Below are 9,854 nucleotides of genomic sequence, written 5' to 3' on the forward strand. Positions count from 1 at the left end.
TATATATATATATATATGTATATATATATATATGTATATATATATGTATATATATATATGTATATATATATATATATGTATATATATATATATGTATATATATATATATATGTATATATATATATATATATGTATATATATATGTATATATATATATGTATATATATATATATATGTATATATATATATATGTATATATATATATATATATATATGTATATATATATATATATATATATGTATATATATATATATATATATATATATGTATATATATATATATATATGTATATATATATGTATATATATATATATATATATGTATATATATATGTATATATATATATATATATGTATATATATATGTATATATATATATATATATATATATATGTATATATATATATATATGTATATATATATGTATATATATATATATATGTATATATATATGTATATATATATATATATGTATATATATATGTATATATATATATATATATGTATATATATATGTATATATATATATATATATATGTATATATATATATATATGTATATATATATATGTATATATATATATATATATGTATATATATATATATATATGTATATATATATATATATATATGTATATATATATATATATATATATATATATATATATATATATATATATAAAAGGAACAAACCGAGTTATGTGTTCATCAACGTTTCGTCTTTATTTCGAGACTTCCTCATTCATCTAGAGGACATTTTAAAATAAAGACAGGACTTTGATGAACACAAAACTCAGTTTGTTCCTTTTTATTTCTGTATTTCATCGGAATACTATTTCCATTATTCTCAATAATATATATATGTGTGTGTGTGTGTGTGTGTGTGTGTGCATGAAATAAATACATATATCAATATACGTTGATGTCTTATAGCTTGAACATATACACATGCATAAAATGAACGCATACATTAATTTATCAATTATGTCATGCACATCAGCATTGTTGTTGTTGTTGAGACGGAGGAAGAGGAGGATCATCATTTATTCATTCATTTCAAATGAATCAGATAATTATTGTTGACATTTGTTTCCTCGATATCTTTCTAATTAGAATTCTTTCTAGAAAATCATTAGGAGGGACATTAAAATCATTAGGAGGGACATTAAAATCATTAGGAGGGACATAGGGACTGCCAAAATTCACCACAGAATTACCCCACCCTATATGTAACACGATGTAATTTTATTATAAATTAATATTATCAGTATAACTTTTGTACCATTTAAAAGAAGGGCAAAATAAACCAGTAATAATTAAAAAAAAAATTTTTCATCGAACGAAAATAATGAAATTGCAAGACGAAAATCGTGTTTACATAATTGGCGCTTTAAAATAACGTTCCCATGTAGTAGACATTTTGAACATGAAAACATACCCATATTTAATAAATCTAGCAAAAATCAACTAATGGTCAGATTTTCGTGAAATTTTAGATACTTATTCATTTTAGAATGAATTTATATATAAAATGCAGTTTTCATAAAATATACGAGGGGAAATATTTTCTTAGTGTGCCCCCCCCCACCACCACCATATTTATTTTTTCGAACAAAATATATTTAAATCTATCGAAATTTCTATTTATTATGAAACATAAGAGTTCAAATAAGTAAAAAATATTTATTTAAAAGTTTAAATACACATATTGAACAAAAATTTACCTTGAAGTTGCAATTAAAAAAATGATATAAATTTAATATTATTATGTTTTTTTTTAAATAACGTTTTTTCGAATTAATATATACTATAATCAGTTGAATTGCCAAGAAAAAGAAACTTCGTAAACATTAATTAATTTTTAAAAGATTAAAACGATTAAAATTTCATTATTTCAAAATGTTCCGTTACATAGATTTTTAATTAATTGTGTTTAAAAATTTTTTTTAAATATTACGTTTTTACATAAACATGGCTCTTGTCAGCTATTTTATCACCAGATTAAAACCGATTTGAAAATATTATTGCACAAATATTAAGCATTTTGTAGCCCCCCCCTCATATTTTGTTCGTCTCTTTTTACCGAACAAAATATGGAAGCCCGTAGGTAACCAAAAGAACATTCAGTAAAACCGTATTTCATATTTGATATACAAATGTTTATAATATTATTAATCATTAAACTGTAAATCTTAAAACCTAACAAAATTATAACAAAGATTAATTATTAATGGCAGTTTGAGGAAGATAAACAAAGGTTTTAAAAAATCATTAAGTCGCTTCTGCTTTTCCATAGTTCGTATAGTTAACACGAGTCTGATGTCACGGGAACATGCGCTCCGTTTTTCACATTGTTTGGGGGATACTTAAGGCACCACATAATGGTTGCCAAGTGAAAACGTTTCTATGACACACCCAGGTTGTCATTTCGTATTGTTAACCACTGCGCCACCGTCACCTCTCTGTTGTTGTTGTTGTTGTTGTTGTTGTTGAGCATTATTCATGATGGCATTCGTTTCCACCATATCTTAAAGGTTACCAACGTCCTTAAGTGAAAGTGTTTCTGTGGAATGAACTGGGTTCGAAATTGACACACCCAGGTTATCAGCCATGTTGTTAACCACTTATTTCATTTATTCGCATACAGGACAGTAATGCCATGCATAGAATTTATATACGTAAAACAAAGTACCAGAAAATAAAATTGAAATCTTAAAAATTTGGGACGTAAGCGGAAAAGTAAAAAAAAAAAATTTTTTTGGTGAGTTGTACTGCCGCTTTGCAATTTAATGTCTAATTCTGTTAAAACATGTTTCTAGATCGTGAGTTTTTTCTCGGACTTGCATGAACCTTTTCTAGCCTCACACAAAAACATGCATTCACATTTCAAGCCATATTTCTTGTCATATACATACGTGCACACAAACATACGCGCACACGTACACACACGTAGATATATTCACGTTTGCATACATACACTCACATTCACGTGCATACACACACACACACACTAACGTACACACATGTACGCACATATACGCGCACACGTACGCACACATGGGCAACGTCATTTCCCCTTTAAAGGAAATCCACACATGCGCAAAAGACCACCGGAAACAACTATAAAAGCTAGAGGCATAAGCTGCTTCATTCTTTTTGACTCACCTTCCGAGCTAAGGGGTCGGCGGACCAACCGCCTCCCTTGCAGGGCATGCGCGCCCGCGCACCTCCCACAACCTGCTACTATATGTGGGGCAAGAGCTAACAGACGATAGTACGTACACTTTATACGCTTTCTCTCTCCATGAACTGGATTGACTTTCTCACTCTTTTTTCCCTTTTGCTTTGGTCCATCAACCAGACAAGTTCGTGTCCACAGCTATTGGCCTGAAGACATTTCCACGTGGACAAGTGCCAACATGTGCGCGCAGCTTTACTGGTATCAACCCTCTATCTTTTTTTTTGGCTACACGCTGGATTGTCATTCCCATTTCCACTACATAACTCACGCCTCTTTCCACGTGTGGACATGAACACGTGTTACACCTAAAACATTCATTTTTCAACAGAAAATAAACGAAATGTTTATTTTGTTCAGCAATTGAGTTTTGTTTCCTTCTTTCCATTCGTTTCATTATTTTCTTTTGTAGCAAGTTGGGATATTTATATCCTGGCCTGCAACAGACTCTTGCTAGATTATTGAGAGAGAGTCGTCACTGAACAATCAATTAGTGCCAAAAACAAGTTTTCCTTTTTTTCTTCCTCTTTCTAATTTTATCCACTCGTCTCTCCGTTTTAAGAATTATTCTGCTTCGGCCATTTCCAGTTTGTTTCCTAAATCGCAATCGGAAATATTCAGGTCAAGTTGGGCCGTGGCCGTCGTAATGGTGGCCACAGTTGGGCCCTCTTCTATAAAAGCTCTAATCATTTATTGTTATCTCAAGCCTGATATTATCTCCTTCCCACTGCAGGATGATGTGATACAAGGGTTGGAAAGTGGGATTTGAAAAGCCAGCGCCCAAAGAAGAAGAGAACTGCAAAAAAAAATGCCTGAGTAACCCAGTCGATATTTCCCAATAGTGGCGCCTCAGGTCATTAGCAATAAACTAACCCCTTCTCAAAAGGAGAAGGCAAAGCCTGGGAAAATGGACTTCCTAAAACTGCACAGAACCAAAACAAACTTCAGCCAACAGGGGAAAAGTCATCTTAATAATGACCTGTAAGCATCTCCAAACCGCCATTATACACATTAATTAGTGACGTCATCATTTCGTGTGTTTACTATAGTCTGGATGAATTTCTATGGAAGATCATTTATACAGAAATTTATGAATAAATAAAATGTACAATAAAAAAAATGGATAAAAAATAATATAAGACTAATCTTTTGTAAAACAAATAGATTTTTGATAACGAACTACACAGACGATAAAATTAATTTTAACCTGTTCTGTTGATACATGTATCTAAAGATGCTGCTGCTTACAGGCGTCTGTACTTTTCTTGGTGAAAAAAAAGCATAAAATTTGATTATCACCCTCTGTCATTTTAAATAATCAAATCCAAACAACTTTTTCTTAGTCGATTTTGCTTTTGTATTTTTTATTATCTCAAGAGTCATATATTCTATTATATGAATATATTTTTTTTATTATTGGAAATCTTTTATATAAAAAATCTATTTAAACTTCATATCGCATAATATTTGAAATTAATATCATTTAAAGCTTTTTTAAAATAATAATTTTTTTTAATTCTGTGGGTTTTTTTTGTTGCTGTAATTCAGACAATTATATTATTGAGAAAAAGTTTATCAAGAAAAAGTGTTTTTCTTTTTTAACATAATAAATATTCATTTTATGTCAAATTTTATTTACAACTTTAAGATAAGTGAAATAAATAACAGGATTTTATATGTATAAAAAAATAACTATTTTTTAATTATTTGATTTTTTCAGCTTTAAAAAATGTTGAAATTTTTATCAATCTACATTTATTTTGTTTAATTTTCATATCATGAAATATGTGAAGGAGGTTAGAACACCTATAAAAAAATTTCCTCTAATATATTTAACAGAACCTACTTTTATTATGTAAGTTTATTTAATAATGAATAAATACCGAAAATTTCAGGAAAATATGATAATTATTTGATTTTTTTTCTAGATTCTTAAAACATTGGTGTATCTATGGTTTCAAAAATGTCACTACATAGGAGCATTGTTTTAAAGCGTCGATAATGTAAGCACAATTTTTTTCTCGCATTTTCATTATTTTTATATGCTGTAAGAAATTATTTCTCACATCCCAATTTATTCCCTACAGAGGCAAAAGAATCCACAAATACAAAGGCCATCAAACTCAAAATTTATTCAAATGTAACAGCAATGAAAGTTTATTGGTTCTGGTATAGTCCATTTGCAAAATGGTGGCCTGTCTTGCCTCCATACGCATGGAGCTGGTAGTATGAATTTCTATTGTTGGAATGTTAGTTCGTTGTTCCTCGAAAGGATCCATGAATGTTCATGGTGGGCTCGGTTGAAATATTGGCGCCTAAAATTAGGCATAATGAGTCATTTAGGACTCTAGATGAATTGAGATAAGATCCAATATTTGGTAAATAAACGTGAAGAACTGTTCTTGAATGTCATCCTTAATTTGGATAGATTCAGCAGTATAAAGTTGTCTCTGCTTGTAGAGATGTGGTTCCTTGTTCACCAAGTTAGGTGATACAATATGAAGGAATCGTCGTGGCTCCCCCAGTGAAGGAGTCGCTGGGTTTTGAGTCCATCCGTCGCTGAGTTCTTGTCTGGACTGAAAAGTAAAAGCATGATACAAAAAATGCGCCATGCTAATCACCTGACACATTCTAAATCAACCAATGACGGCCAACCACCAAATTGCATGGGCGGCCAAACAAACAAGAAAGATGGCTACTGTATATGGAATTTCTCACAATGCTGTAAAAAAATTAAAAAGAAATTAGCAGTTTATTTGAAGTTTATTTATTTAAATTGTAAAAAAGTTAGGATGATAATATTAAATTAAATTACAGTTACATCGTGTTACATACAGGAGGGGGGGGTAAAACTGTGGCGCGTTGGAGGTACCTAATAATTTTTGTTTCGCATTTTCATTATTTTTGTATGCTGTAAAAAATTTAAAAAATATTAGCAGTTAATTTGAAGCTTCTTCTTATGAATGGTAAAACGGTTAGGATGATAATATTAAATTAAATAACAGTTGCATCGTGTTATATACAATATAACTATAACAATATTAAATAAAAAAGTAATCAACCACCTCAACAGAAATAATCTTAGTGACATGCAATATGGTTTCTGTTCTTCCAGATCTACAGCAGATGTGCTAACGGTTATATCGCATAGGATTAGTGAATCTCTCGACAAAGGCTTCCTTTCTAGGGCAATTGCTCTTGACATATCAAAGGCCTTCGATAAGGTATGGCATAAAGGCCTACTTCACAAGATTTTCAGCTACAGTATAACTGGAAATGTTTTCTCAACTATTAAATCATTTCTCTCTGATAGGCTCATAAGAGTAGTGGTTGATGGGCAGAAATCAGAGGCCTAGAGTATTAATGCTGGAGTCCCTCAGGGGTCCATCCTGGGCCCAACTCTCTTCCTGATCTACATCAATGATCTCCCAAAACACATACTTAAATCATTCGTTGACATCTATGCTGATGACACGACCATCTATGGCAACACATCAAAGGCCGTAAATGACAAAGTTCTCTCTGATTCTCTCTCCTCTGATCTTGAGCGCATGGGGAAAGAGGTGGCTGGTTACTTTTAATGCATCTAAAACCAAGCTCCTATCTTTACATCATCAACGCTCTGATCCCCATCTGGCATCAATTGAAATGGACGACTCTCCTCTAGAGGAGGCTCTCTGTTTTGATAAGCTTTTGGGATTGACCTTTACTCCTGACCTGAAATGGTATACGTACATTGTCTATTGCCAAGGTCGCTGGAAAAATGGTAGGATCCTTTTACCGCTCCAGAAGATATCTCACTGCTGACGCAATTCTCTAGCTATATAAAAGGCAAGTACGTCCAAGGATGGAGTACTGCTCCTACATCTGGGCAGGACGTGCTAAAATAGCCTATCCTGCCTTGACAGTGTACAAAATAGACTTTGTGGTTTAGTGGGGGATGCCCTTTTCTCTTCCCTGCAACCTCTCTCCCACAGAAAAGACGTTGCGAGCCTGTCTTTGTTTTATCGTCATTTCGGACGTGGCAAGTGCTCGTCTGAGCTCCAATCTCTGGTTCTCCCTCGCCAATCTTTCACGAAAAACACCTGTCTAGCTGAAACCACTGTCAAAAATTTTCCCCATTCTTTATCTGTAATAAAATCAAAACGTAGATTCCATGAACAAAGCTTCTTTCTTAGAAGTGCACGCCTGTGGAATTCTCTTCAGTTTGCCTGTTTCCCACCTGACTACAACTTGAATGTCTTCAAGTCTAACATAAACAAATTCCTGATAAACCGCCCCCTTAAGTAAGACACTTTATCAAATCTCCATTACTATAATATTATCCCATTGACTGTACACGCAATAACCCTTATCCCCGAATGGCTTCCGGGCCTTGATAAGTGGTAACTACCATGTAAAAAAAAGGGGGGGTAAACTATGGCGCACGTTGGTGGTACCCAATGATCTGTCGAGGGAAAACTCCCGGTTGAACTCAGGAACGTCTCGTATTTGAATTTAAAGAACAGACGTTGGTCGATGTGAGTTATCTACCCTTGACACCAAAATTCCTCTCCAGATTTTTATTTGTTGACATTAACTGAATCCGAATCCAAAAAAAACAACAAACAAAAAACAAAACAAAACAAAAAGAAGAACGAAAGGTTAGTATTTATATGTGTTGTCAGGTTATATATATTTAATGTTTTGCCAGTTTAAATACATTAATTGGTCATCTGTTAAAAATCTCCGCGTTTATATTTTTATTTCTGAAATTATATTTATTTCCCATGTTGCTCTTCCTAATCAATATTATTATTATTTTGGGTGGGATCGCTTTTATGTTTATCTTTTTTTTATATATAAAACTAGTAAAAGTTAATAATTAATTAATTAATATAGGGCCATTAAAAATGTTAATACACATAATATCGAGCGGCAACAAACGGCGATCGATTTGTCTTCTGTGGTTAACATTATAAAAGTTTATTTAAAAAAAAAATGCTCATTTATGCCGAATACAGACCGTGCTATTTTTTTTAGATAAGATTTTCAAGTTAAATTCGATTTTATGGTATTTTTTGTTTATTAAATTTTTAGGTAAAAGTACAAAATAGTTATAAAGCACCGATGTTAAGAATGAGTTTCTCAATAATAACGCTATTATTTCAGCCAGCACGCTCCGTATTTCTGGCATAAGTACAAAAAAATTGGTATTCAAGTAGATTAACACGCTCAGTTACCCCCCCCCCCCAATGAGATTCTATTTTTTTAGGCAGTGTAGAAATATCTTGAAAAACTTAGCGGAAATAAATTAAAAAAAATATATTTTTTTAAGTTACGCCCATTATAGCGTTTTAGGGCAGAAAAAAAAAAGAAGAATGGATATTAAAGTAAATCTTTACGAATATATATATATATATATATATATATATATATATATATATATATATATATATATATATATATTTACTTTGTTACGTCATTAATTTAAGTTTCAAATGATAAATATTGGACATATTCTGAAAAGTGAACTGGAGGTGCTAAGTTTAATTTCATTCTAAGAATTTTTTTTTAATTTTAACTATTCTCTAATCCTTACTGTTTATCCTCACTGAGGAACAAGAAAGGCAATAAACATAGAATTTTTTTGACTTTTGAGCCATTATCGGCTCTCCAAAAACGACATGTTCGGGACCGGCCATGTTTCTGTCGGTTTAACTTACAAACTCGACACCACTTCTTTTTGAACGGAATAAAAATCTTTAAAATACGTTAAAACACACAAAACCGGTTTGTTTTGCAATTCACAGAGGTACGAAAAAATTGTCAAAAATTCAAATGTACAACAAAACAAATTTTATCAAAGGCAAGATTACTCTTCTACCTACCTGGGAACGTTTTTAGTTGTTTTACTGACTTTAAAAGGTTTATTCAGTTCGAAAAGCATACAGACAGTGTCGAGTGTTGGGTGAAAACAAGAAAAATGGCCGTGAATTGACACCTACATATTTAAAGTTTCGATAATGGCTTAAAAGAAAAAAAAATTATACAAAAGGCTGTTATAAACCTACCCAATATATGTCACGCCGTGACATTGTCACGGTAATATTCGATGGGTTTCTAACAGTTTGCATACTTTTTTTTATTTCATCAGCATTATTTTTTTTTTTTTTTGCATCATAACTTCAAATAGTTAGGTGTCAAGTCGCGGCCATTTCTTTTGTTCTCACTTAACGCTAGACACTATATGGTTTTCGAAATGAATAAACGCTTTAAAGTGGGTAGAACCACTAAAAACCTATTCAGCTAGGTAGAAAAGCAACTTATCTTGCTTTTGATAACATTTATTTGTTATATAATTTTTTACCCCCCCCCTTTTATTCGTTTGTTGGCTTCTCTGCTAAATGTCTAATGTCGAAAATAGTAATATATTAAAAAATTATGAAAATTCATCAAATAGAATAACTGATATTGTGTTTTGGGTTTGCTTTACTATGCACATAGATTCGAAAAAGTTGTCAAAAAAGCAAATATATAACAAACTAGCGGGGGTGGGTATCCGGCGTTGCCTGGGTGTTTGGAGTTGTGCATGTAGGAAGGGGGATCCTGTTTTAATATTATAAAAAAAACCACGA

At 31.5% G+C, this 9,854-nt stretch overlaps 1 protein-coding gene across 1 annotated transcript in view; it reads left to right on the forward strand.

Annotated features, from left to right (window-relative positions):
• Window positions 1-7,757: 7,757 nt before the first annotated feature.
• The window catches only part of LOC145293899 (uncharacterized), a 49,704-nt gene continuing 47,607 nt past the window's right edge, over window positions 7,758-9,854 (forward strand). The window contains exon 1 of the mRNA XM_080140677.1: window positions 7,758-7,880. The gene's annotated coding sequence lies outside the window, so the exon portion shown is untranslated. The remainder of the gene's footprint in view (window positions 7,881-9,854) is intronic.

This window comes from Euprymna scolopes, chromosome 15 (genome assembly GCF_053919585.1).
Source record: "Euprymna scolopes isolate OS-2025 chromosome 15, ASM5391958v1, whole genome shotgun sequence".
Lineage (NCBI taxonomy): Eukaryota > Metazoa > Mollusca > Cephalopoda > Sepiida > Sepiolidae > Euprymna > Euprymna scolopes.